Source organism: Aphelocoma coerulescens, chromosome 3, assembly GCF_041296385.1.
Source record: "Aphelocoma coerulescens isolate FSJ_1873_10779 chromosome 3, UR_Acoe_1.0, whole genome shotgun sequence".
NCBI lineage: Eukaryota > Metazoa > Chordata > Aves > Passeriformes > Corvidae > Aphelocoma > Aphelocoma coerulescens.
The window spans coordinates 98,845,215-98,871,806 of NC_091016.1; the positions used below are offsets into that span (position 1 = coordinate 98,845,215).

The 26,592-nt window shown below is 37.0% G+C and overlaps 1 long non-coding RNA gene across 2 annotated transcripts; it reads right to left on the reverse strand.

Moving 5' to 3' along the window:
• Window positions 1-629: 629 nt before the first annotated feature.
• On the reverse strand, window positions 630-19,091 carry LOC138107375 (uncharacterized). 2 transcript variants are annotated; one of them, XR_011149460.1, is made up of 5 exons: window positions 18,987-19,091; window positions 18,596-18,749; window positions 17,253-17,342; window positions 1,211-1,265; window positions 630-693 (listed from the first exon to the last, which is right to left on the reverse strand). It is a non-coding gene; the product is annotated as an uncharacterized lncRNA (long non-coding RNA). The 2 variants fall into 2 exon arrangements; XR_011149459.1 differs by lacking the exons at window positions 630-693; window positions 1,211-1,265 and adding an exon at window positions 12,707-14,634.
• Window positions 19,092-26,592: the final 7,501 nt, after the last annotated feature.

Genomic DNA, 26,592 nt, shown 5'->3' on the forward strand with positions numbered 1-26,592 from the left:
AAGAGCTCCATGCCATAGATACAAGGGTTTTCTGGAGTTGCTCTCCTTAGCAGGACTGGGGTGAAGGAAGCTATAGATAATTTGAGAGCACTTTCAAAAGATACTACCCTTTTTCAGCCTACGTGTCTCCTTCATCACAGCAATGGACTTTTATCTTGTTCTCCACCATCCTGACTTTGCAAAACCCTGGTATAATGAAAACAGCCTTCTACAGGATATAAGATGTTAGCTAGTCCTTGAACAAATAAAACTATTCCCTAAGAGTTCTGTGTTTGTGGGGTTAATCTGCCTCCATCTTTGTTCATGCAATGCTTTGTCAGTCTTCTTTTTTCAGCTTTATTACCTCTTGTCAGCTATGTAAAATCACTTAGTAGCATGAACCTTTTTGAATTTAGCCTCTCAGTTCATGTATTTGTCATCACCTTAAAGTCATAAACATTGTTTTCATTAGTAAATATATGAGAGTGGTGAGAGTGCTGCTGTAATACAGCTTTTTTTTCTTTTTCTTAAATCTTTTTGTGGAAGATCATCTACGAATGCTGCTCAGTTTTTCCAGAAAGACTGTGTACATCTCTTCCAGGGTAGTAAAGATTCCAAAATGACCATGTTTTCTGTTTGTTGCACAGACTGTCATCAGAAAGAGGCTTGTTTGGAAACGTGTTGAGCAAGTGTTTTAATGATTTGTAAAACAGCCTAGGAAGAAAATAAATTCTGTTTTACCAAATCTGTTTATGTTGCCTGTTGTCTGTTACCATCAATAGCCATTATTTTTTAATTTGAAAACTTTAAGTATTGCTTCCTTCTAATTAAGGCCCAGAGGGAGAATCCCTTGCTGTTATTAAGTAATATTTCCACTCTGGGTTTAAAAGTTGAAATTCCTTTAAAAAAATGTTCTTTCCCCTAACAATTACTTCTGTTCTCAATAAATAATAACTAATCCCATTTACAAAGATGTACTAATTTATCTGATGAATTTGGAAGTATGTGATATGTAAGCAATGTTTATACCTAAGCAATCTTAACTCTATGTGAACAGAAGTACAGAATTTACTGGTATTAGAAGACTCATAGCATGTGCAATGATGTTAGAAAAGCCTCATGGTAACATTAGAAGTAGGAGGAGAGCAAAGGTTAAATTCTTATTAAAGAGAGGAATGCAGAGAGTTGCAATATTAAGCTCCATGAAGTCTCTATACTATTAAATACTTACAGTTTATTCTGTGTCCTGAGTTGGCATATCACTCATGCTGGGGCAACCAGGAGGGCTGAAGGAGAAAATAAAACAAAAATAAGTCTAAAGTCCTTGACAGCTGTTGTGATAAATTTGGTCTGGAAGCTGGCATTGAGAATAGCACAACAGTCTTCTGTACTAAAAGAACCCAGATTCTGAAATCACAAAAGCTAATTTTTTGCAAGGTAAAGCAAATACTGACATTTCATCTACTTCTACCAGCAGAGGATGTACCCCATTTAATCAAAAGAAATGGTGAAGCTGGAAGTGACAGCCAAAAAAGAAAAGGCAAATGACAATTTTTCATAACTGAATGACCATCCATAACATGCTGAGTATATAGGTGAGAGACATCTAATGATAAATTTAACATCCAGAGAAAATACTGTCATAGTGTACCATGATATATTTAAAAGAATTAGAGAATCTGAGCATATTTGCATGAAATAAAAGTTGTATTACGCATATGTACTTGCAGTAAGATAAATTCTGCTGAACTTGAAATACCTAAAATGCAGTTGTTAGGCTGGATGACTAGTTTCACTATAATCAACAGCAAAGTTAGGGCAACAAGCTATGGAATAAAGTATGTTTGAAGTGATTGAAAGTATCAAAATTTTGTCCTTAGCCAGTAAAAAAGAGGGCAAGTTGATTTAGCAAGAGAATGCATCAGCACTTTGATTGGAGCAAAAAAAGCAAGGAACAAAAAAAAAGACTCAGTATGTTTAACACCAGAAGGCTAAATGGCACCATGGCTATTATCACTGCTCAGGACTGACACCAGAAGATTTGCAACATCAATTAAAAATCAAGCAACTTGTTACAATTTCAGATAAGAAACATGGAGTCTGGCAGGTGAAATTAGACAGGTACATCTCCTTTTAGGTACCTCTAAATCTCCAGGAGGACATTTTCAGTTTTCTAGATTAACATTTGAGATTAAATGTGTCAGTGAAATATTGTAGAAAGAGAGTTATGAGGCACTTGGTGATATTTCCAGAGAAGATATAATTGATGATTATATGATTATTGCTTCAACTGATGAAGCATAGCACAATAGTACCCCAAGAGCAGCAATGTTGAAATCAAGAGAGAAAAATATTAAATATCCCAGAAATACAGTAGAAAGAAATAGAGATAAAATACATGTTGGACCATGTATTATTTCAAAGTGACTAAAAACCCCAAAGCTATTATGATATACTGATGAATTCCAATAAGAAAAATGAGAGATCTTTACAGAGAAATTATGTGTGATACATAAAACACATATTAATAATTTAGGAAATACTGAAGTATATTTTTCATATTCATAGGGAATTCCATTTTTGCCACATTGAGTTCTCTTCCCTAAGTCTTTGCAACAGAAAATACTATGTTCTTTTACAGTATTTATATCATAGTTTACCTTTTGAGTCATTTAAAATTTTTAAGGTACCTAGATACAGATAAGCACTAATTCTTTGTTCCAACATCTAGAAAAGACCGATTTCTCATGGTTTGTTCTTGTTCTTCTCCACTGCCTTATTTGACACTTTCTAATGTCTTGTATGAAAAAGAATAGAACCATCACTCATCCCACAGGCCACACAAAATGTGAGACTGACCTTACTGGAGCAGAAAAATGCAGAAGGCACTTAATCTCATCTTTAAATTTGAGTCTGAGTGAAAAAAACCTTCAGGAAATGCCTATTTTTCTCTATAAGAAGAACCTAGGGTAATTATCTTAGATGACAAACAGTTGGGTATTTAGGGGAGATAAATCACACAGAAAGCATGTGAAGATTTAATGTCCTTTCTTTTCAATATATACATAAAACAGGGACAAACCCAGCATATTATGGGGCTCTCTTTTACCACAGAGAAATTCCAAGATGTCTCAACATTGTAATGCCTTTCTTTTCTTATGTAAACTCTTACTTTATTCTGTCTTTCTTCTAGGCATGACTCTGAAATTATATACATTTTCTGCATAGTACTAATATGGTTTTCCTATTAATCTGTGACAAAGCATGAAATTTAATATTTTCCCCATGACAAACACATGAAAATTTATCAGCCTAGCCTATGGTCTTTACAGTGAACTATTTATAAGCTATGGTTTTTAAAAGCAAAGGAAGCTAAAATAAATGAATAAACATGCAGAACTTTTCTCCCTATGGTAGTTTTATTAATCATTTTTGTGGAATATAAGTTTTACATTATTCACAAAACTCAAAACTCAAGCTGCAACCACAGATTTTGTCATGGTACTGAATGTTATTAGTATTCAACTTGGTACTAAGCAGGCAACTAATTCTGAATGAAAATTCAAGAATAAAAGGAAAATATCCTCTTTCATCATTTTAAGTAGCATATATTTAAGACATGATTCGTTTGCAGCCTCCAGACAGTCCTCAGTTGTCATAGGAACTCACGATATTCCCTGTGACTACCAGTTCTTGCTGCACTTTTCTCTTTCATACTGTTAGCCATCTTCTGTTGCACAGGTAACTTCAAATACTGAAAAAAGACAAAATCTCCCAAATTGCATGGTTGGCTTAAAGGACCTGTGAAAGGACAGTAACTCTCCTATTTACCTGCTCTTTGGCACTGAATGGGTCTTGTATCTGTTTCTACTTCTTTTCTCTCAAATCGCCAACTCTATATGGTCAAGTAAGTGCTTCAGGAGTTGGGCTTTTTGAACAAGGACATCGCTTCAGAGGATTATTCAAAACCTGGCAGCACATTTTCCAGTCTCTGCTGCATTTTTCCCCCTTTGTTTTGGGGTGGTTTTTTGTTTGTTTTTGTACAGTCACCATAGCCATGATGATCATCTTACACCTGTTTTTCAACATTTTCATTTGCCTTTCTCTTTCACAGTTCTTTCAGCAGTTTTAGTCATCCTTGTATTATCTTCTCACCTGATGGAAGTGGGGAGATTATAAAAAAAATTATTTGGAAATTTGAGGGATGCAGAAAAACTAAGTGCATGTTCTTAAAAGATATCCTTCTTATACCTAGGATGTGGCTGTATTAAGCTCTCTTCATCATGCCCATAAAAGTAATTAAGGGTAATTAATCTGGTATTGGACAGTTAAAATTAAGACATATCACTTGCAATTATGACTCTTACCTTTGTTGCCTATGTCACATTTTGTATCTGTCTCTAAGGCTCTGCAGCAATGAGCACCAAAGTGCCTAAGTGTTTTCTAAAAACCCAACTTTTGTCTATATTCTGTCATTGGATTCAAATTTTTCAAAATCATGATATTTTGAATATATACATAGTTTGCATGTGTAATAGTCAGTTGAGGCATCTGATTTGAAGTTCTGCTTTAATCTAATTTTCTTGCTGAGCTGAGGTCAAGTTTCTAATCCAAGGCCCAAGATTGTCCTAGCATCTTAGGCAATGACTGAAAAATAAACTTCATTTCTCATTTTTTCCTAGACAGCAGAATTTGAAAATAATGAAGTCAGAATAGGAAACTCAGATTTCAAAGGAAAAATGTCTAGAATTTTAAACAGCTTTTAAACATTTCTACATTATTTATTTTTTCCTTTCAGAAATAGGATATAAAAAATGCCTTCTGAAATGCATTAGAACACTCCTCATTCATCCTGAATAATGCATATATACTTGCATAAATCAAACATACTTTTGATAAAGTGTCTAAAATTTATTGCAAATAAAAGCCTGATGATAGATAGATAGATAGATAGATAGATAGATAGATAGATAGATAGATGAGCGTTGTCTTTAGGATAAAAAATAGCATAGCTTTTTATAAATATGTCACAAAACTATACAATATATTAATCCAAGATTAACAAATTACCGAGAAAGTTATTCTCTGGACACTCTCATGATGACCTACACTAAGAAAAATGCATAAAGTTATACAGAACCATATCATCAGCTAATATCACTCATCACTGCTACATATTTCAGAGGAGATGCTCTGGTTTTCCCCAGCAGATGAATTTTCATGACAAGGGTTTGTTTGATTGCAATGCTAGACACACTTCATTCCCTTTATTGCCCACTTTCTGAGAGACTTTTCCCCTCACCATCTTCATACTTGATGTATTCCTGTACTTTGTGAATTTTAAGGAAAAAAACAAACCGTGTTTCAAAGTTTTGAATACCAAGGTCTTAAAGAGTAAGTCCTGTTGCAAAGGACCATAGTTAGGCAGTACTGGGGTGTTACTTTTTTTCCTAGCCATATACTTGCTGAGAAGAAGGGAGAAGGAAACATTGCAGCAGACTTAGCACTCACTGAGCTCTCATTCTTTGCACCTCTTGCATATGCACACACACACACAGAGCTACTGTGATACCCAGTGCTATCACTTCTCCCTACCTAACACAGACTGCAACAGTGCTCAGCAACCAGGGTTATTTCATAATTCCTCTTCCCTTCTCTAGCAACCCTGCACCACAACTCTATACTCAAATTATGTGACCTGTGCTGGGAGTACTTCCCTGGCTAAGGGGTAAACCTGATAAAGGAATAAAGATTAATCTCCCTCCAGTGGTAATCATCTTGTATTCAATCCTAGGTTTTATCTTAAGAAAGAAATCTTTATGGATTAAGATAGTTCTGCAATTAGGTAGGTCTTACAATTAATTTCTTCCATTTCAAATCAAAGTCTAAGGTAAATGTTACTTTGGTACACAGAGTTGCTAACAAAACATACAAACACTGAACACATCAAATAACCAAATTGTTTCACATAAATTCAATCTCCCCACAGCTTGCCAAAGGCCTGTTTAGAGATGCTCAGACTCACAGACTAGAAGTTAACAATTTCAGATAAGAAAGTAAAATCAAGTACAAGAACCCACATTAGAGACACAGCCTGAAACCTATGGTGCTGAACCCAAGAAAGTAACTGAAGAGTTGATGTTTCCAGACCTGCTAGGTAATAAGTGGATTAAATTAATTTATAAATCCTGTGAAAGTATGAAAGATTTTACATAAAGTACAGAAAAAATCAAAACTCATGTTTCTAAAGAAGGAGAAAATTCTGGGCATGATAGTTATCCTGAGAAAAAAAATGTAACTCTACAATGTCATTCAAGATGCCTTCCACTCCACAAATAAAATCATTCCAAAGGGAGCTCTCATTTAATTTCACTTCAAAACACAAACCTCACAATGTGGAGGTATGGAAATCTTGATCTCTAAATAAATTAGCAGTATCTGCACTAAGAAAGGATGGACAGCAGGCTATACCTGAGCCAGCAGTGTGCCTGGGCAGCACTGAAAGCTAACAGCATCCTAGGCTGTGTCTACAGATGCATGGCCAGTTAATGGAGGAAAACAGCTTTTCCCCTATACTGAGTCCATGTTACAACACATCTAGGAGATGGAGTCCAGCTGGGGACCCCCACAGAAAATGCTGAAGAGTGTGCACAAGACCAGCTCCATCCAGCACTGGCTCCAACAAACACTGTCAGGGGCCGGAGCCTTAGCCCTGTGAGGAGAGGTTGAGAGAGTTGGGTTTGTCCTGCCTGAAAAAGCAGCAGCTTCCAGGGCATCTAAGGAGATCCCCAATGCCTCTGGGGAAGATGGCAAGGAGATGCAGACAGACTTTTCACAGCTGGGCATGTCAGGAGGTTGGGAGGCAATGACCAAAATTTGAAAAGGGAGATTCTGGCATAAGGACAAAATTATGACCATGGTTAAATAGTAGAGCAAGTTTCCCAGATCGTTGTGCAGCCTCCGCGCTTCGAGATTTTCAAGACCGGACTGGATAAAACCCTGAACAACTTGGTGTCAATTCTTTTTTGACCCTGTTGTGAGGAAGAGTTTGGATGAAAGACCTCATAAGGTATGTTCCAACATGAATTATTCTATAATTTTATGAGTTTGTTGAGGTCAAAATGTCATTATAATGGAAAACTTTTCAAAATTCACTCATTTTTTTATGGACTCACTCCATCTAAAATGGAGAAAAAACACATAGTGCAAAAAAGATCCAACCAAAGAAACAAAAAAAACCCCTACAAATCTGTACTTTTAAATACCATATCCACATTGTAAAAAAAGAATACTCTGGCTAAACTGAGAAACATGTTGGATAATTTGTATCCACACAGCACAAATTTTAATATACATTTATGTATATCTCTGTATATATATACAAATAAATCTTTTCTCATGCAATAAGATTGTTTTCCCTCTTTGCAGTCATTTTCCCTACTCATTTTACATAATCAAGATCTTGAATTGTGTGTTCATTTCCAAAACATTATAGTCACATGTAAGAATAAGAACTTATGGTAAGTCTTACTATACTTGCCAAGTACATTAATTCATTTGGACTTTACTGTTAACTGCTTTTTTTTTTTTTTTTTTTTTAATGAAATGGGCACAGCATATGTAATGATGCTTGGGCTGAAGGATGAAAAGGAATAAAAAATGGGCATTACATCAGAAATTATTTTGATGTCTAAAAATTATTTTGATGATGAAAAAAAGTGTTATGAGTCAAAAGTTGCATGGGATTAGAGGGAGATCTGTTGGTAAAAACAGATGCAAAGAGACACCAGTTAAATTAAGAGCAATATTTGCAGTTTGCCTCTAGTCTAAAATAATGGATTAAAATAAAACTGCAGATTGAAAAGAAATATGGAAGAAAGAGAAAGAAGGGAAGTGCTGGTGATGTGAGTTGTTAAATGTCAAGAAGCAAGACAGTAGTTGTGCTATGACTTGAATCCCCCAGCACAATGCTGCAGTCACCAGCTTAATATGGTTTCATAAGAACAGACCAAAGCACATAACCTTTCAGCAGTGATGAGGAGGTCTGCCTGCATAACCTAAGATCACATTCCATAGTCTTTCTTAAGACACCCTGTTTATACATTTGGCCAAAACCAATTATAGTGCTCAATTTGCCTGTAAAGTAGATGTTTATCGCCAGCTTCCACAAATAATTAACAGTGAATGATCAAAGTGAATATTTTGTGAATATCTCACCAGATGAAGTGTATTTGCATGCTAGTAGGCAGAGTTCAGTACAGAGTTTAAAATAAAAACCAGTCTGCAGAAATCTGTATAGACACATGAAAAATTCTGAGACCTGAATCCTTCATGATCCAACATATTATTCACTGAAAATATAGTCCTCATCCTATCTATAATGATATGCATCTTAGTGAAAGGCCTGGCTGTTAAAGGAACACAAATGATATTGTTGGTTGGACTTGTAGGAAACCTGCACCTACAGTTTTTATAACTGTGCCATATACCACTCAGTTCTACCTTCTGAATAAACACAGAAAGCAGCAGAAGCTCTAAGCAGTGCATTTGAATTGCAACTATCTGAATGGATTTACAGCATATTTCAGAATTATTTTTGAAAATCCCTTAAAGAAATCACAAAATATCAGAATCAGAATCATAGAGAGATTCAGCTTAAGAGGTGTTGGAACCCTGAGTTCTGAGAATTTCAATCTTTCAGTGTTGACAAGCAATGATCCTCAGAAGCACACTGCATTTGACCTGAAGCCTTGGGAAAGGCTTTCCAGATTGTGTGATAACACTGAGGTTGTTGCTGTGCAATTAAAGTTATATCACTGGGTGGAATATGTAGAGATGTAGAAAATTTAGGTTCCTGGGATATATGTAACAATATGGAGGATTTTGGATGTGGATTTGTTCTTCCTCTTTTCTCCTTCTTCTTCACAAATCTGGGTGTTTTGGTATTGGGTCAAAAAACCCACAGTGCGGATCAGGAATAGTTAGTTATTGGATTATAAGTAAAAACCAATTAGTTGGCATTCCATTCTTAAATGGGTGGTTTGGACCTTAAAAGACCTTGGAAGTTAGAACTCGGAGCCATTTTTCACCTTGTTAACTTAGAGACACACTCTGCAGCTGATATAATAGATAAGTAAGATATAATAAACATTTAAGTCTGAAAATAAACTCCCGGTCTCCTGTATTTTAATTTGAACTCTGAGTAAAAGAACTCAAGAAACAGAGGCAAAGAAGAAAGGAAACAAAACAGAGAAAATTAGTAAGAAGGGACCTTCAAGGACCATCCAGTCCAACCTGTCTGCGATGGACAGGGACATCTTTTACTAAACCAGATTACTCTAAGTCCCATCCAACCTGGTCTTGTACACTTTCAGGGATGGGGCAACCACAGCTTCTCTGGGCAGCCTTTTCCTGTGCCTCACCACTCATTGTAAAAAATGCCTTCCTCATGTCCAATCTAAACCTACTCTCCTTCAGCCAAAAACTGTTGGGCCTTGTCCTGCCACTACAGGCCTTGGTAGTAAGTCTCCAGCTTTCTTACAAACTTTCTTTTGAACTGAAAGCCTGCAATAAGGTCTCCCCAGAGCCTACCCTTCTCTAGGCTGAGCAACGCAAACTCTCAGCCTTTCATCATGGAAGAGCTGTTCCAGCCCTCTCATCACTTCATGGCCAATGTCTCCACCTGCTCTAAACAAGTCCAGGTGTTTCTTGTGTTTGGGGACCTCAGAGGTGGATGCAGTGCTCCAGCTGGGATATCACAAGGGCAGAGCAGAGGGGCAGAACTCCCTTCCTCGCCCTGCTGGCCACGCTGCTTTGGATTCAGCCCAGGACACAACTGGTTTTCTGGGCTTCAAGTCGACATTGCCAGGTCATGTCCAGCCTCTCATCTACCAGCACTCCCAGCTCCTTCTGGGAAGGGTTGCTCTGGATCTGTTCATCCTCCTGCCTGGATTGATACCGGAGATTGTCCTGACCCAGCTGCAGGACCTTGCACTTGGTCTTGTTGAAGCTCATGAGGTTTGCCTGGGTCCAACTCTAAAGCCTGACAAGGTCCCTCCAGACAGTATCCCATCCCTCAAGCAAATCAAACACACAGCTCAGCTTGGTGTCATCTGCAACCCTGCTGAGAGTGCATTCATCCCTCTGTCCATGTCACTGTTAAATAGTATTGGTCCCAGTAGAGACCCTCAAGGGACTCCACTAATTAATGATTTCTTTTTGGACTTAGAGCCATGGAATTTAGCTGGAGAAAACTAAATCACAAATATTTTAAATTCCACTTGCTTTTCCTACTGGATTTTTAGTTAATCTATTTTACCTCTGTGAATGATTTAATAATTTGAAATTTTCTTTATTTTAAAAGTTCTGTTACTGACCATCTTGACACCTAAACAGTCATGTCTTGAAAAGCCTGCTTTACCTGTAAGCAAAATATATCAATACTGTCGGGTTCTACACTGCACAGTTTGATAATATAATCAATAATGATAACAAGCAGCTTGAAAAAACTTTAAAAAATAAACAGGAAGTTATACAAGCTTTCATTTGAAAAAGAACTAAGCCTGAGTGTCTTTCAGACTCTTATTCATACAAGCCACCCGTGGAAGAGCCCTCTGTGAGCCAGAAAAAGGGCATTGTTAAGTACAAAAAGAGGTAAGCAGAAAAAGATGGATAAATTGAGAATCAGAGATGAATGAAGATTTTGACAAAAGAACAGAGAGTGAGGAAATACTCACTGAAATAGACAAACTAAAATGAAAGAGAAAAAAAGACATGAACACTGATGGCTCAGTTCATTCTTGATGCACCAGTACTGGTCTGGAGAAATCCTACTGGTACCAGGGGTTATCAAACTGCAAAACAAAGTAACTCTGGACAAACCTGAGTTGGAAAAAAATAAAAAAATAAAAAACAACAGAGTGAAAAGAACATACCAAAGGTGAAGCAGGCGTGAGCATTGAAGAGAGGAATAATGAACAGAAGTCCCAACTTCTGTGCCCTCTGCCCAGCCAGCACTGCCCTGTTTGGGCAAAGGGTGAAGTGCTGCAGTGAGGGCAGGGGGGTCCCAGAGGAAGAGCAAATACTCTGCGCTAGAAGAAATACTAAAGATTGAAGGGCACTAAAGCATGCTCAAAATCAGGTAGTAAAAAAAGAACAATAAAAAGCTTTCATAAACAAATACTGCTGGCAGATAAATACACAGCAGGCAGCATATTTGTTTTTTAAGAATAAATGTAATAATTAATATGTTGTATTTTATTGATTTGCTTGGTTACTAAATAAACTGAACTGCATAAGCTTTCTTTTCCCACATCAAGACAGTGAATTTTCATAGCAACATCAGACAGGAGAGTCCTTTATCTTCTACTTTGTGGACATCTGTACCTTTGTTCACTAATTCAGGACACTTTTGAAGTCATGAAAAAACAATTGAATGAAAATCACCTTTCTTGTTTTAGAATTGTATATTATACATGGTGATGTGCCCTGGAAACAGCATTTTACCAACTCTTTACCTTGTGTTTTTCCACATTGATGTAGTATATTCATTGCACACACAGTAACTGCATTTTGTTGACATTTAAAGTAACTTTTACCAGTAACCACTGTTTTGAACATGTAATGAAATACTTATATGGAACACCATCTCATTATCACATTAAAAGAATTATGTGGAAAGAGATTAGAAGAGTGAAGAGTCAAGTAAAACATTCTGACTTACCTAAAACCTAATTTTGCTTTGACAGGGTGAAATTAAACATACAGATTTAATATTAGTAAGACTGATATTATCCAAATTCCTTCACATTTGTTCCTGTTTCATTCCATATAAAGTACTAGGCCATCTAAAAGACCTTAAACATCTCAGTTTCTGGGGCTTATCTATCACTTGAAAGACAGGAAATTCATGTGATAATTACTTAACTGTAAAGAAGTTCATCAAGGTTCCAATGCACCAAAGAGCAGTCATATGCTTAAACTTAAGCACCTGCTTAAATTGTCCCTCTATATGACAAGTGACCTAAAAATGATGATGCTATTTTGATACCTTGTGAGGACATTAAGGAAGAGTTCATTATATAAAATAACCTTGCAGGAGGTTATTTATATACAAGCTAATTTTATTCAAAGTACATTGAAGGACAGACAAAAACTGCTGAATTACAAAACAGCAGACTTTTATCAACTATGAAAAATTGTAACCAGAAGTGTTCAGGGATTTTGGTCATTCTCATAGGACTTCTTTGCAACTTTTTAAATTCAACTATACCTTTCTTAAAATGGGGGTTGGGTGTGTATTCAAACTGCAGGTACAAAATAGTATATCATGGGATTTTTCTCTTATTTTTAATAATTTTTGGTACTGGAACCTGGAATGAGGATATAGTCTCTGCTCAGAATGTAGAAGGATTTTGATCCACAGAGGATGGTATGATTTAGATGTCAATGCCCTGGCTAACCTAGGATCATTTAGATTTCCTTATGCTCAGCCATCTAGGTGGAGAAATGTCAAACTTACCTTCTCCTTTTCTGTTCAAGAAGAGTAAGAGTAAGAGTAAAGACTAATAAGCCCAACTATAAAAGATGGCCACAAATTTTAAGGAAATGTGAATTTTCTTGACAATTTTAATGAAGACTTCAATGTTTTGTTGAAAATAAAATTTTGCAAAAAGATGTTTCAAGATGGACTTCTTTATTGGGAAAGTAATACTGCTTGCCTTCTCTCCCCATCAAGGAACAAGTGCAGCACTGCTAATAAATTGATCCTCTTCTTCATGATTTTTAGAGATACTACATGCATTCGAGTCGCAGCTGCCCAACAGATGATTTGGTTTAAGATTCCATTTTCTCTTAAATCTCATGTATCATATTAAAAGTTTAAAAAATTTCTTCACAGTTAAATGGTTTCTCATTATTTTAGTTAATCTGCATTTTATATAAACTAGTCTCAAAGTCATGCTCCAAATGAGGGAGGAAAATATTCCCCATAAACTTTTAGCCTACAGACATACAATTATTTTGTGTTTTTAAAGAAAACAGTTCTTAGAAGTCTTCCTCCATCCATCTTGTTAATCTCCTCTTTTCTGTGCATGCAATAGCCATCAGTAGAATTCTGTATGATGTTTTCATCTGTGCCTGCTCTACTTTTTCTGCCAATACAGGTATGATAAAATGGAAGTCTTAATATCATGGCTGCTTTCAATCTTTCCTGATAAACAGCTTTCCAGACACTTTTTTATTGTCATGAGAAACATTTAAGTAGTCAATATTTCTATAGTATATAAGCAGTCGGAATAATAGTATACAATAAACATAGAGCAAGAGGAAAGTTTACAGCCCATTTCAATCTCTGTTCTCAATGTCATAGGCACTGTACACTTATTAGAAGATGATTCACCTTAATGATATTTACATTTGACATTACTTGAGTGTTCAGTGTCTTGAAATGCAGAATTATCTTCTCTGAAGCACAGCCAAAAATGTAATTATAATTCCTCATTTATGTATTTGTCTTCAAATATCTATACACTTTGATCATATGAATGCCAATTCAAGTGCCATTATCTGTTTAGTCATAGTCAAGGACAGGAGAATATGATCTCTTAAAATCACCACACAATCTGTTTATCTCATTCAGTAAGACACAATAACAGAGAACTGGTTATGCTTGAAATCTTAGCACAGTGAAATAAATAACCCATTACCAAAGCATCATTTTACTTAGATATTGAGCATATACATATCTGAAGTCTTTAATTTAAAAGAAAGAGTGTTTTTTGGACAGTTCCTCACTGGAACTTTTCAGATAAGAACAGTTAAATTTGGCCTTGAAATACAGTTTTAAAAACACGTAGAGCATATTTTTTTAGCAAGTGAGTATTCACAGCAAAATGCCACCTTCACAATGTTAAAAAGAAGCCCAGGGCCATTGCCTTTTAGTGGAAGGTCACTAGCTAATCAACCCACATTCACACAATGTGTAATTGAGTTTCCAACATTGAGACATAGGTCCTTACAGAAATGCTTTACTTACAAAGGTGTCATCAATAATGAAATCTAGACACAGGATTAAAGCCTCCAAATTAGCAGTGTCACTCAGGACTTTTAACCTACTATTTTTACAGCCTCTCTCCAGGAGCTCTTCTTGCCTTCTGTAATCAGCACCAGAACTATTCACTTGCTCCCTGCTAAGCTTTTATCTCCATGAAGTGAAGGTGACAATGAAACACTCTCCTGCAAGATCCTCCTGGCAGCACTCCCACATTGCCTACTGGACTGTTTTGATCCCATTCCATATGTCTACAATTTAAGCAGCACTACAGCTGCCTGTCTCTGCATTGTGTCACATCCCACTGCCGGGCACAATCCTGTGGTACCCGAGTTCCAAAGTAATCTTCTGAGCCTATTTCAATTTTCACATTAAAGTGCATGCTGCCTGGAACTTGATGATTACAGGTTTGTGAGGACAGGATCAAACAGAGGAAGATGCTAGCAGGGAGTCAAGAGTAATAACATTATTCTGCAGACATAGCCAGTTTTCTCTTCTGCTTTGAATGAATTCAGTCATCTACAGCAGCACTGATGTAAACACAGCCTTGCAGTTTCATATTGCTGCAGATAAATTTGAATAAATATCTCATGTGTCATTGCATCCTGGAAAACAATTTATGAGAGAACTGGTTTTATCATTAGCTAATTGTGGCTCTGGATTATTAAGTTCAGAGACTGAAGAGTTAGGAATATCTTCATAACATAGGGATAAGTACATACATGATAATTGGCTTGAGCAATAAAGCTATCAATTATTCTGTCTGCTGATTAAAAACTATGAACACTGAAGAATCAATTTATTTTTAAGGGCAATTCACTTTCATAAACAGATACTAACTGCTCTTTTTTCTCCTGAAATCTGTCAAATGCTCTTAGCTCACATTACATCACCATTTTAGTAGAAGAACTGATGTTTAGTACCATAAATTGTAGTTCTTTGACAGTGAAATGGTCTGTCATGTCATAATCCTAGCTAGTGAAGTTCTGTATTCATTTACAAGTTGATTTCCTATTCAGAGAGAAAAATACTACTTAGAGATACCACAGCTGGCCCTCAAAAATTTTATTAGAAAGATATTTGATAAATAAATAGAGTATATATTAAAATGTTATGTTTCATCTGGCAACAACTGATGTGTATATCTATCAATGTTTTTAAAATCTAGTGTAATAAACATTCTACTCTGCTTGCATTGGTGAGGGCTGAAATATTTTCCATCCTCTTCCTTTTCATTCAGAGAAGGAGAGAAGCACAAGAAGAATCATGCATGGACAATTTACTGGGGCAAATGATTGTATCACAATGAAGGACCTGTTCTGGCATCCTTCCTATTCCATTCTCCTCTCCTTTACTTCATCCATCACTAGTATTACCACAATACTTACAAATCTGTCTCTGGTGGATTAAGTAATATGATTAACAACTATTTTCAAGAGCATGAATGGTGGGAGACTGGTGTATTGCAGTTGGGGATCTTTTACACTACATGTATCCCTATCCATCTATGTATCTACATAGAGCTAAAATATGGATGGTATAGCTATGAAAAATAACCAAGGTATCAAAAGGGCCTCAAAAAGCAGGGAGAAATAGCTGAAGTGTCTAGATCTGAGATATGTAGTTGTAATGTGACTCTGTTGAGATCCAGATACAGTAACTACATGAATTAACACCTCAGTATTACAGCTGTTTTCCAAAAGTAGATGGATTTTTGTTACTGATGGATTTTGATATAAAGTATCATTTAAGCCATAAGATACAGGAGGTAAAAAAAAAAATAAAACCAGAGAAGAGAAAAATAAATTACTTTTTTTTCAGTATCTTTGATTATTGTAGCTTTGCCATGTACCCTGGATTGAAATAAGTCTCTTTAAGGTTATTTAACAAACAAATATGTGGTTACTTCAAAGCTTATTTGGCCTAATACTTTATCCCTTCAACTTTAAGAGCATCTCTACGTTCTGTGTAACTACGTTTGCACATGGTGTCAATTACTGACATAGAAGTGCTGTTTATAGAGATTATTTCAAAATCAATTCTAAGAAAACCATCAAAATTAGATATTGAGAACTAGAATTTAAGGAAAAAGGGAAGATGTGGGTGTCTGAGAGCTGAGGCTTTGAAATATTCAATGTCATTAAGGTCAAAATATTCAAAAAAGAGGATGCTAGAGACACAGAGTAAGCAAATAATGGAAATTAATATTTTTATGAATGAACCCACCACTATTTGAAAATAAAAATTTATACACTAACAGTTAAACTCCCTGATTACCCATGCATCTATTCATCTACATTCACGGTGAATCAAATATACTAAAATGTATTAAGAAGTTTGATTATTTTACTTCTGCTAATATTTCACTTTCCTTATGTAATCTTGTTTCTTGTTCAGCTTAAACTTTAGCAATTCTGTGTGCCCAGTTTTTAGGTCAAAGGAGCTTGTACTTTTCCTAAAGATATGAGGATTTTTTCTTAGAGGACATATTATGGGACAAAGAAAGAAGATATCAATGGCTCAGTGACTCTTCAGTTTTCTAACATTGTGGAGCAGATATCTGGGTGTGTTAAAAATCTGTTCGCAGTGGCTTTGCAGACAACTGATAAAATTGAAGGCGTGAGTCCTATTTTAATTTGAAAGGCAAACTAACTCGAAAAAGAAAGTTGCAAGTTTTTTCTGGTCAGATGAATTGCTACAGATATCTTTCAAACTTATTTTTCAAACTTGCTGCTTACAAGAGACATGAAAATCTTGTTTTCATGGCAAAGACGTAATCTTATTTATCAGAGCACTGCTGTCTTCTTAGTGAGAAGGTAGACTGGAGGTCATCTGTCGTTTACAGTGACGTGTTATGTGGAACACTTGCAATTTATGGAGTAGTTATGGCTTGAAAGCACTACTGAAAGCTGCAAAACAAATGACAGTACCTAAGCAATGTAAATGGATGAATATAAATAAAAACATTAGGCAAAAGTTCTATGTAGTTTGCATAGGAATGAAGCTGCATGTTGCCCATTTTCGTTACTTGCTCTTTGGAAATCTTCCCTATTGTTTGGCGTTAGGGTCCTTCAGGGAATTTTCTCCTCATTTGTTGTCATGGAAATGGAAAATAGACCTCTATTAAGAGACAAAAGGTGAGGCCAATGCCTTGGCATACCATTGGAATGGTTCTGGGGGAGGGGGCTGGGGGGAAGCCCTGTGGTTTTTGGCAGTCTCTTACCTGGGGGTGGTTCAGTCTTTGCCCGGCTTGCAGGGGAGACAGTTGTAGTGCCTGGTGCTGGACTTCTCCTGCCCAGGGGGTTCAGTGCTGCTGTACAGTTTAAGAACAATTGAATGTCAGATTTAGAATTTAAAGAGTAATTTATGGAATTTTGCAAATCTGTCTCACAAATTTCTGAAACCATGGTACAGCATTTGCTAAAATTATTTCAGACAGAAAATACCTCCTGTACAACAAAGCAACTGCCAGGGAACTAAAGTATTTTATTGAACATCCTCCTTTAAAAATGCTACAAGATCATCCTCCTTTTTATCATTTTGGTATCCAACCCGTCCACCTTTGGATTTGCAAGACATTATAAGCTTTGTCCTATACAGAAGAGAAGATCTCTTTCAAAGGATGCAAACCTGCAGGAATGCTCAGATTCTTCTACAACTTGCCCTTTCACTGCAAGAAAAGTGCCTCTTTTTTCTCATAGAAACTCACTTTTTTCCATCTCTACAAGACAATATGTATAGAACTCAAGTGTGAAGCTAGAGCCATCATAATGTAGTTCAACTTATGGAGCAGTGGTTCTCACCTTTCATAGAAACCTAGCAAAGATTAGAATTTCAAGGCTCCAAAGTAAACTTAGAAAACTAAAGCCAATGAATTTCAAAGAAATGTAGGCTCTTGGGAACATGTGTATATGTATTTTAGACAGAAAAATATGAAGTTTTATATACATACTTACCAGATGAGCTTTCAGGGTCCCTTCCAATCTGGGTGTTCTATATATGCATGCATATACAGACATACAATTATATGCATATATAAAAAGTCTGCTAATATACAATTAACATATAAAACAAAATATGAAAGCACACAATAAATATTCTATTGTTACTGTGTTTTGAGTATGTGATTAGACAATTATAATCACATTTTCCTTTTATAATTCCAGTAGAAGAGCTAGTAGATAATCCTGCCACAATTGATGTTCTAAAAACTGTGAAATTGGTTTTCAATCCATTTTTAAAATGTTATTTAGCTTCCTAAATTACCAGGGAGTTTCTGATTTTTTTTTTTTTTTTAAGCAAAGAGAAATAAAATACAAATGATTAAATATGACCTGAGAATGGGGAACACTGTATTCTCTTCATTTCCCATTAGCCCTTCAGCACAGAGCTTGTAACAAAACTATTTCTGATGTTATCATGTTCCCTCCCATGGTGGTGAAACTATAAAAATAATAACTACAGCATGGTCCCTGTAATGCATTTTTATTTGGAAATTAGTGAGGGTGCCGAAGAGAAGCTTCTCATACGCAGGGTAGGAAGCAATTGAGGGAAGATATTACTTACCTGTTCAAGACTGAAAATCTCCAAAACTCTGGTTTGTTGCTCCAGCCCCATCCTTTCATTAGAAACATTGCTTCTCTGTTCAATCCTTTCCTCTTTGCCTCCTCAGTGCTCCCTCCCTCCAGTCCTGTGCTTAGTACAGTGGGCTAGCCATTGCCTATTGAGTGGAAAAAATAAAAAATAGAGGACCAGGAGAGAGGCATAAATATTCTTAAATATTCTTTTGTAGACAGTAGTTAGAAGGAAATGAAAGTTCTTTTCCTCTTCTTATTGTTCCTCCTGTTCACTCATCAAATACTAATGGTTTAGTGCCGTAATTGCATGAGTAATGTACAGTCATTACAAGTATAGACTGTACTGTAGGATGTCTCTTCCATTCATAGGAATTGCATACCTGCCCTTATCCCTTGGAATAGTTTGCATTGTAGTTCTGTGAAATTTCAGCAAGTAGTAGCATCATGACAAGAGTAAAGCTGGCAGAGATGCTCTTCCACCAGATTTTCTGACTTGCTTTGATGTGGCCTTGATAACGTTAATGAGATCCACATCAGCCAAAGTGGCAATACTCTGAAAGCATTAAATCAGCATATGATTGAGTCTGCAGAATCTGGTTTTCCCTAATGAATGTTTCAGATGGAACCAAATTATGTCATGATCTCCAGATGATCACAGGTGTAAGATTAGAAAGGGCAACCCTGGACATCTGAGAATGTTTCTTTTATCACAATTAATCTGCTAGTATCAGAAGGTACTTGTGTTATTTTTTAAAAACCTCATCTGCAGCAATCTGCAGCAATCAATTTTGAGTGAGGCCAACGCAGTTGCTCAATGCCCCCTTCCACAACATTCAAAATGAAAACAACAAATCTATGCCTGTCTGCTGGAGGTTGTGGAGAGACCCCCAGATACAGTGAGACTGGGGCAGGCAGACTGAGACATTGGGAAGAAAGGACATGGACTTTGGCTCACGTAACTGCAGGATTCTTCAGAGCTTATACGAGATCAAGATACAAGGTGCTTATATGCTTTATGTGCAAAGACACATGCTCAGGGAGGGGTCTTACCTCTAATTTCCTCTATGCTTCAGGTTTTCCTCTCCACATCTCTGTCAGAGGATCCTCATCAGTGTGAGTTCTGAACTAAGTGCACCTTCAGCCTGCAGAGAACAGCTTTTACTGGGAACAGTGTGGGAGCAAAGGGTGAGAAATGCAGAACTCCCTCAGAACACCAGGTTTCTGTGCAAATTGCGCCAGCCTCTTCCCAAGACTTCCTTTTCCACTGAAGAAATGCCATCAAAACTTCCCATTATTTTGACTCCATTCATTAGGATAAAACTAATATCCCAGAGGTGCCTATTTCTGTCCTTCATTAGGAAACTAGAGTAACTATCACGTGACTGTCAGATGCAATGTCAAGTGAGATGAACACCATCATTAACAATACTGAGACTGAAGATCACAAACTGTGGAGAGATAATGGCTTTTGCTACAAACACAACCAATGTCAGAAGCATTTCATTTTGTAAACACTGATGGCTGATGAAAAACTTGGGTGATTTATCTTTGGCAGCCTGTTCCTTACTTCAGGTCTTACTTCACAGATCCCTTCCTGTGATCTCAGGGAAGATTTTAATAGTATCCAGTGTGATTAAAAGCCTTCCAGTGAATGTTGGTATTCTCTCACATCTGTTTTCAACTGTTATTTCTCCATAACTTACTTTTTGCAGAGCTGTGGAACTCTGCAACTCCCTATTCTGAAACTGATCAAACATGGGATACTTCCCTACAGTTATCAGAACAGTGCTCTACCTTTTGCAGAACTCCCTTATAATTAATGTATCCAAGGTCTGGATCTTTGAGCCACAGAATTTTTTACCAGTACACTATCATAAATATAGTTTCACTTTAACCACCTATTTTAATACTTTTTTAAAATGTTAGAATTAGATATTCTATATCCTTCCACCAAAAATGAATTGTAAAGTCCAGGTATACTATTTGAAAAATATCAGTATGTTACTTAATTTTCCAACATGTTTACTGGATTCTTTAGTCATGTTACTTAAGATAGAGGAACAAAACCTTACAGTCAAAAAGAAGAGAAGCAAAAGACCAACATTATCTCAGTTTTACTGACATGGAAATTAGTCATTAACAACAAAGAATAGAGGTTGTTGTGGCAATATGCCATCTTTTAAATTTGAGTTATATTTTATATGTATACATGTGTGCACATGTTTTAAAAGCACCATTTCTCCACAAATCTCTCATCTGAGACACTGATATGCACACAATTTATCTGAGCTAGACAATATTGATGCTCCAAGGGATATGTCTCGCATACAGTGAGAAAACACACCAAATTCAGAAACAAAAATGTTTCTGTTTTCTAACTCCCTGTGCTTTATTGTTTGCTGTCTTTTTTTATTTATACCTCTCCTAAAAATCTGCAGAAAATCCTGGTCCTCTGACAGATCCAGAAACTACATCTTGAAAACCATTGCTTTAGATTGGACAACTGTTTTTCTGAAAGCCCAAGACAAGCAAAAATACTGTTGAAAAGTACATGCACAACCTGCACAATTCACTGATTTTAGCATCAAGATTCACTCCTGATACTGAAAGTCAGAAATCAGAAATAGTGAGGGACAGCAAACCTGCAGCTACACTACTGGTGTGGAGGGAAAGGTGTAGGAAATACAGATTCTAGAATTAATGTTGACACCTGTTATCTGCTTATTTTTCATCCTGCTGATGATTTTTATTAATTTATTTATAAGGGTTTTTTCAACCCTTTAAATAGGTGAAAAACTAGATGTGTGTTTGTGTTAGTCTAATGGGCTGTAACATCACTCCATTCCCACTTCCTCTGAAAAAGGAAAAGTGCTCCCCATAAAGCCTAACTTTTTTTTTTTAAGCTTTATTAATTACTTGCAAAGTATTTTTCACAATGAGTTTAAAGGTTGTGAAAGCACAAGGGATGGCTCTTCATGGTACAGTAAAAGCTTTCAAATACCCAAGTCCCTGGACCAACAGCTTTTACACAACATAGTTCTGTAGTGAGACAAATAGAGCAGGTTTCGGAGAAGACCTGATAAAGATGTTCCTACTGCTGAAGGCGTTGAACATCCCAGAAGAGTCTGAATAAACTGGAGGACTGCATTTGACCAGTCGCCTCAGACTCCCAGGAACTGTGAGGCATGAAGTGTTATCAAGAACTTATCTAAAACACTGCTTCTAATAGTAACAGTATGAATCCACAGTGAGTTGTTATTTCCATAGTGACACAGGTATAAATGGTGTTCTACAAAAAATAATTTTAAAAAGATTAAAAATTCTGTGTGTTCTTTTCACCCTAACTGATGAGCACAGAAAAACGTTTCTCTGCTCCTTTTTTTTCACTAGGGGGCTAATAATATATTATACTACTATATTATACTATATATTATACTACTATATTACTATATTATACTAGTACAGCAGCTTTCTTTATATCTCTGTTTAAAGATCTTGAATGTGTCATTCCAGAATTCAGCATCCCCTCAACTTTATGACACATTACATTAGAAAAATTGAATCTCTTGTCTTGTGTTTCTCTAAAATTTAAATAAATATGCTTTATAGCCTAATTCCCACAGTTCAGATTTATCCATAATTCATATTAAAAAACACATTGCTTCCCCCTAAAAACAATGTGTTGAAATAATAGCCTGGGGGAATCAAAAGGAAGAAGCATAACAAATCACAATTTTTTCTGAGTTGCTCATGTTTGTACTATGTTGCTACCTCCCTCAGTACTACTAGGAATGAACTCAAGAGGCATATGTATCTATCTTGTTTATTAAAGAAAATCACTTCATTATACAAACTGCATTTTCTCTCCTGTGTTTTCGAAGGGTTGCCTCCATGTTTTGGTATCCTCCATGGTGAAAGTACATATGATATTAAAAATACTAAGCTATCCTTCTTGTTGCTGTATGTAGGAACAACTTCAGTTATGTCATGAGAATGTCACTGGTAATTAATTTCACCCACTGATGACATATTATGTAAATCATTCATAGTAGTGTGAAATTCTAGAATAATTTTTAAAGGTTTAAAGACTGAACTCTGAAACAAAGGAACCAGGAAACTAGCAGTAAGACAGAAGACAAGGCAAAAGAAAAGCAGGAGAGGAAATATGGAAAAAAGAATAACAGAATCAGAATATGCTGAATTGCAAGGGATCCACAAGGGTCATCAAGTCAAACTCTCAGCCCTGCAGAGCACCATCCCAAAGAGTCACACCACATGCCTGAGAGCATTGTTGAAACACTTCTTGAGCTCTGTCAGGCTTGGTGCTGTGACCACTGCCCTGGGGAGCCTGTTCCAGTGCCCAGCCACCCTATGGGTGAAGAACCTCTTTCCTGATATCCAGCCTAAACCTCCCCAACACAATCTCAGGCCATTCCCTTACATCCTGTCACTGGTCACCACAGAGAGGAGATCAGTGCCTGCCCCTCCTCTTCCCCTCACAGGGAAGCTGTAACTGCAATGAGGTCTCCCTTCGTCTCCTCTTCTCCAGGCTGAACAGACCAAGTGACCTCAGCAGCTCCTCATACAGCTTCCCCTCAAGGCCCTTCACCATCTTTGTTGCCCTCCTCTGGACACTCTAAAAGCTTTATATATTACTTATAATTTGGCGCCAAAAACTGCCCCCAGCACTCGAGGTGAGGCTGTCCCACTGCAGAGCAGAGCAGGACAATCCCCTCCCTTGCCCGGCTGGCAATGCTGTGCCTGATGCCCCCCAGGACAGGGTTGGCCCTCCTGGCTGCCAGGGCACTGCTTGCTCATATTCAACTTGCCATTGACCAGGACCTCTTCCACAGCACTTTCCAGCGTCTCATTCCCCAGTCTGTCTGTACACCCAGGGCTGCCCCATCCCAGGTGCAGAATCTGGCACTTTCCCTTGTTGAGTATTATGGAAAGAGAGGTTTGGTGGATCGATGCCGCATTTATTCCACAGGGTCCCTCATGGAGACGCTCAGGTGGCGCTCTGCCAGCACCTACACGTGCCCACGATCTCACCTTCGCAGGCAGTCGCCAACAGCCCCTCACACACAGTCTGTGCATGAACCGGAGACAGAGAGGCGAGAGAGGCTCTCTGCATGCAATTCCGAGGCATTTAACGAAACCAACACACTTGAAGGAAGCAGTGACAAAGAACCAAGAACAAAACGCGCGCGTGGTTTTATCCCAAAGGGTCCCAGGGCTGGGCAGAGCATCAGAAGCCAATGGTCTGAGGGCCAGGGGGCAGAGACAAGGGTGAGTGACATAACAGGGGCCAATGGGAGAAGGGATGGGGGGTGGGAGAGAGTCAGTAACCAGTGGAATCTCGGTGAAGGGAGAACTTTCTAGCACAGTGGTTTACGGAGAGACCACTTTCAAAGCAACGTGGTGGGTGTAAAGTGGACTTAGCCACCACAACAGAGTATCATGTGGTTGGTATATATATAAGGGAAATCAGAGTGAGGAAGGTGTGAACAGAAAATAGCAGGTTAGAATCAGTGAGATCAAAACCAGTAAAGTAAAAAGGAAGACAGGTAAAAGAGAAATATGGGATTGATCTTGAAACACATCATTGAAAGATAAAACAAAAGGCAGTCTTTCCCTCTATCCCATCCAAACAGCCATGGCAAACATCCTATTTTAATGCTGATTTTAATATTCAAGTGAATACCTTTGTCCAGACTATATTGGGAGACAAGTTTTTTATGCAGAACAATTTTACTGCGTTAGAGTGGTGTCTGTCTTTTTAAGTTGCCTGGTTTATCTGCTTCTGATACAAGAAAGTGCAAGACAGTATAGCTCAGTACAAGAGGGTTTAGCTAGAACTTTTATGCCACCACAGTAAGTATACAAGATAAGTCTATAAAATAAAATAAATAAAATAAATTTTAAAAATAAAACAAAACAAAATAAAATAAGAGTCTAGTGTGACCCTGCAGAAAGAAAAGGACAAAGCTGTGATAACCTGCATACTATCAGTATGGTGAATCGCATTTTTCAAGAAATTTTCTACACTTCCTGTAATTTTTAGCCAAAAAATAAGACATAATTGCCCTCAATCTTCTTTTTGTCTTAGTACCTAAGACAAATAAATGGAGACTATCTAAAAACGGGTGACAGTGATGTCTTGTCAAATTTCCTAACTTTGGAAATATGCTACAGAACAAAGTCTACTAGGAAGGTTGTTTTAGTATTTTGTGCACTTTCAGGAATGAAAGATCAAATAAGTTCTACAAACAAAGTCTCATCTTGAAACTGGTTTGCAACAAAGCCAGTTACCAGGACATTAATTGTACAAAACACTAGTTCACAATTTAGATTAATTTACACTTGGGTAATCATAGGACATGTTTAACACCCCTGGCTTTCCTGATTGGCATGTCAAGCCTCATATTTCTATTTCAGCTAGGACATATATTTCAGAAAGATGTTAATCTTTATTTGAACACTCATCAAGCATCAAGGTAACTTATTCAGTTGGTTAGTGATGATTCACTGTAAAACTGTTTCTTTCATTTCTTGTCTCAATTGACTTATGCTCTGTGTTCAGGCTCTAGATCTTTAATGTCTTTGATAGATTAAACTTCTCTCCAGTGTTGGAAGGATCTGCATTTACAGATCATGATCAGGTTCGTTTCTTAACCTTCATTTTGTTAAGCAAAAGGGATTGAACTGGGTAGGTATCTCACTAAAAAGGCTCTTTCCCCCCTAGAACTTCTATCATTCCTGTAGCTCTTTTTTAAGCCATTTCCAATATATCAATGCTGCTTTAAAATGAGTTCATAAAACAGAACACAATAGAGGTCTCACTAATATCATAGAGAATCAAAAATAGCTCTATACTTCCATTTTTTTAATCCTATTTCTATTTATCTAAGAATGACTTTTCTTTTTTTTTCCTTGCTATTGCTTCACACTACAGACCCAGAAAATCTAGAGCCTTAGATTGATTTTTACCTTCTGGGGGATGCTTTGGATCAAAATCCATGTTGGATATAACAACATTTCACCATTGTGGAATACTTCCAAATCTTCAGCAGTCAACCTAAGTACCTAGCACTTTAAAATATGAACCTTTTTTACAGATTGCCTGCACAAAGGCAAATAATATTTACCATATGACTACACCGGTAATTTTAAAAATTATAAATACATTTAAAATATTCAAAAATTGTGTAGGATATTGAGAGAATATATTTTAAAAATACCACTAAAAACCCAGAAAAATCAGAGAGAATAATGTTTCTCTTTTTCATTATGAAAGTACTATCTGACTTCTTGGAATTGTATTCAGACACAGTAGCTATTACAGCAGTATTGAACACAGTTAACTGAACTGTGGGTGACTTCATGAATCAGATTTATATCACAACAATGTTTCATTAAAATATGACTAATGGTCAATGCTATCAAAAATCTAGAGACAGTCTCATGCTCCCAGTTCTGTGAAATTTTAAGAATTTTCCTTTTTTGTTTTCCTTCTTACTATACATTTTACATTTTTCCTGTAGGATTTCAGTGATCAGGCAAAACATTTCTTTATTTCACAAAAAATTGTTTACCAGCTCCCTGTTGCACCACTAGTGCTATCTCAACATTTGCCGGTAGAAAATTACCTTAGTTTTCATTTTTTCATTTGATATTTTGTTGGTGAGTTCACTGGGTGCTCTGTGGTCAGTACAATCCCGTCACTCAGGCTGCCAAGCTGGATGGAGCACCGCCTGCCCTATTGCTTTGCACCAAGCAAAGCTCTGGGCAGGTCAGAGAGAGGACCTCTCTCCTTTGTGGGCAAAACAGTGACCATCTTCACAAGGTCAGGGCTGAGGAGCTGGCACTCCAGTAAGCAGTGCTGTGCAGGGACACCCAATCTAGCCCCAAGTGAGTGGGTTCAAGTATTAGAGCCAATACAGGCATTGCACATGCAAGTCTGGAAGTTGTAATTTGCCACACTGC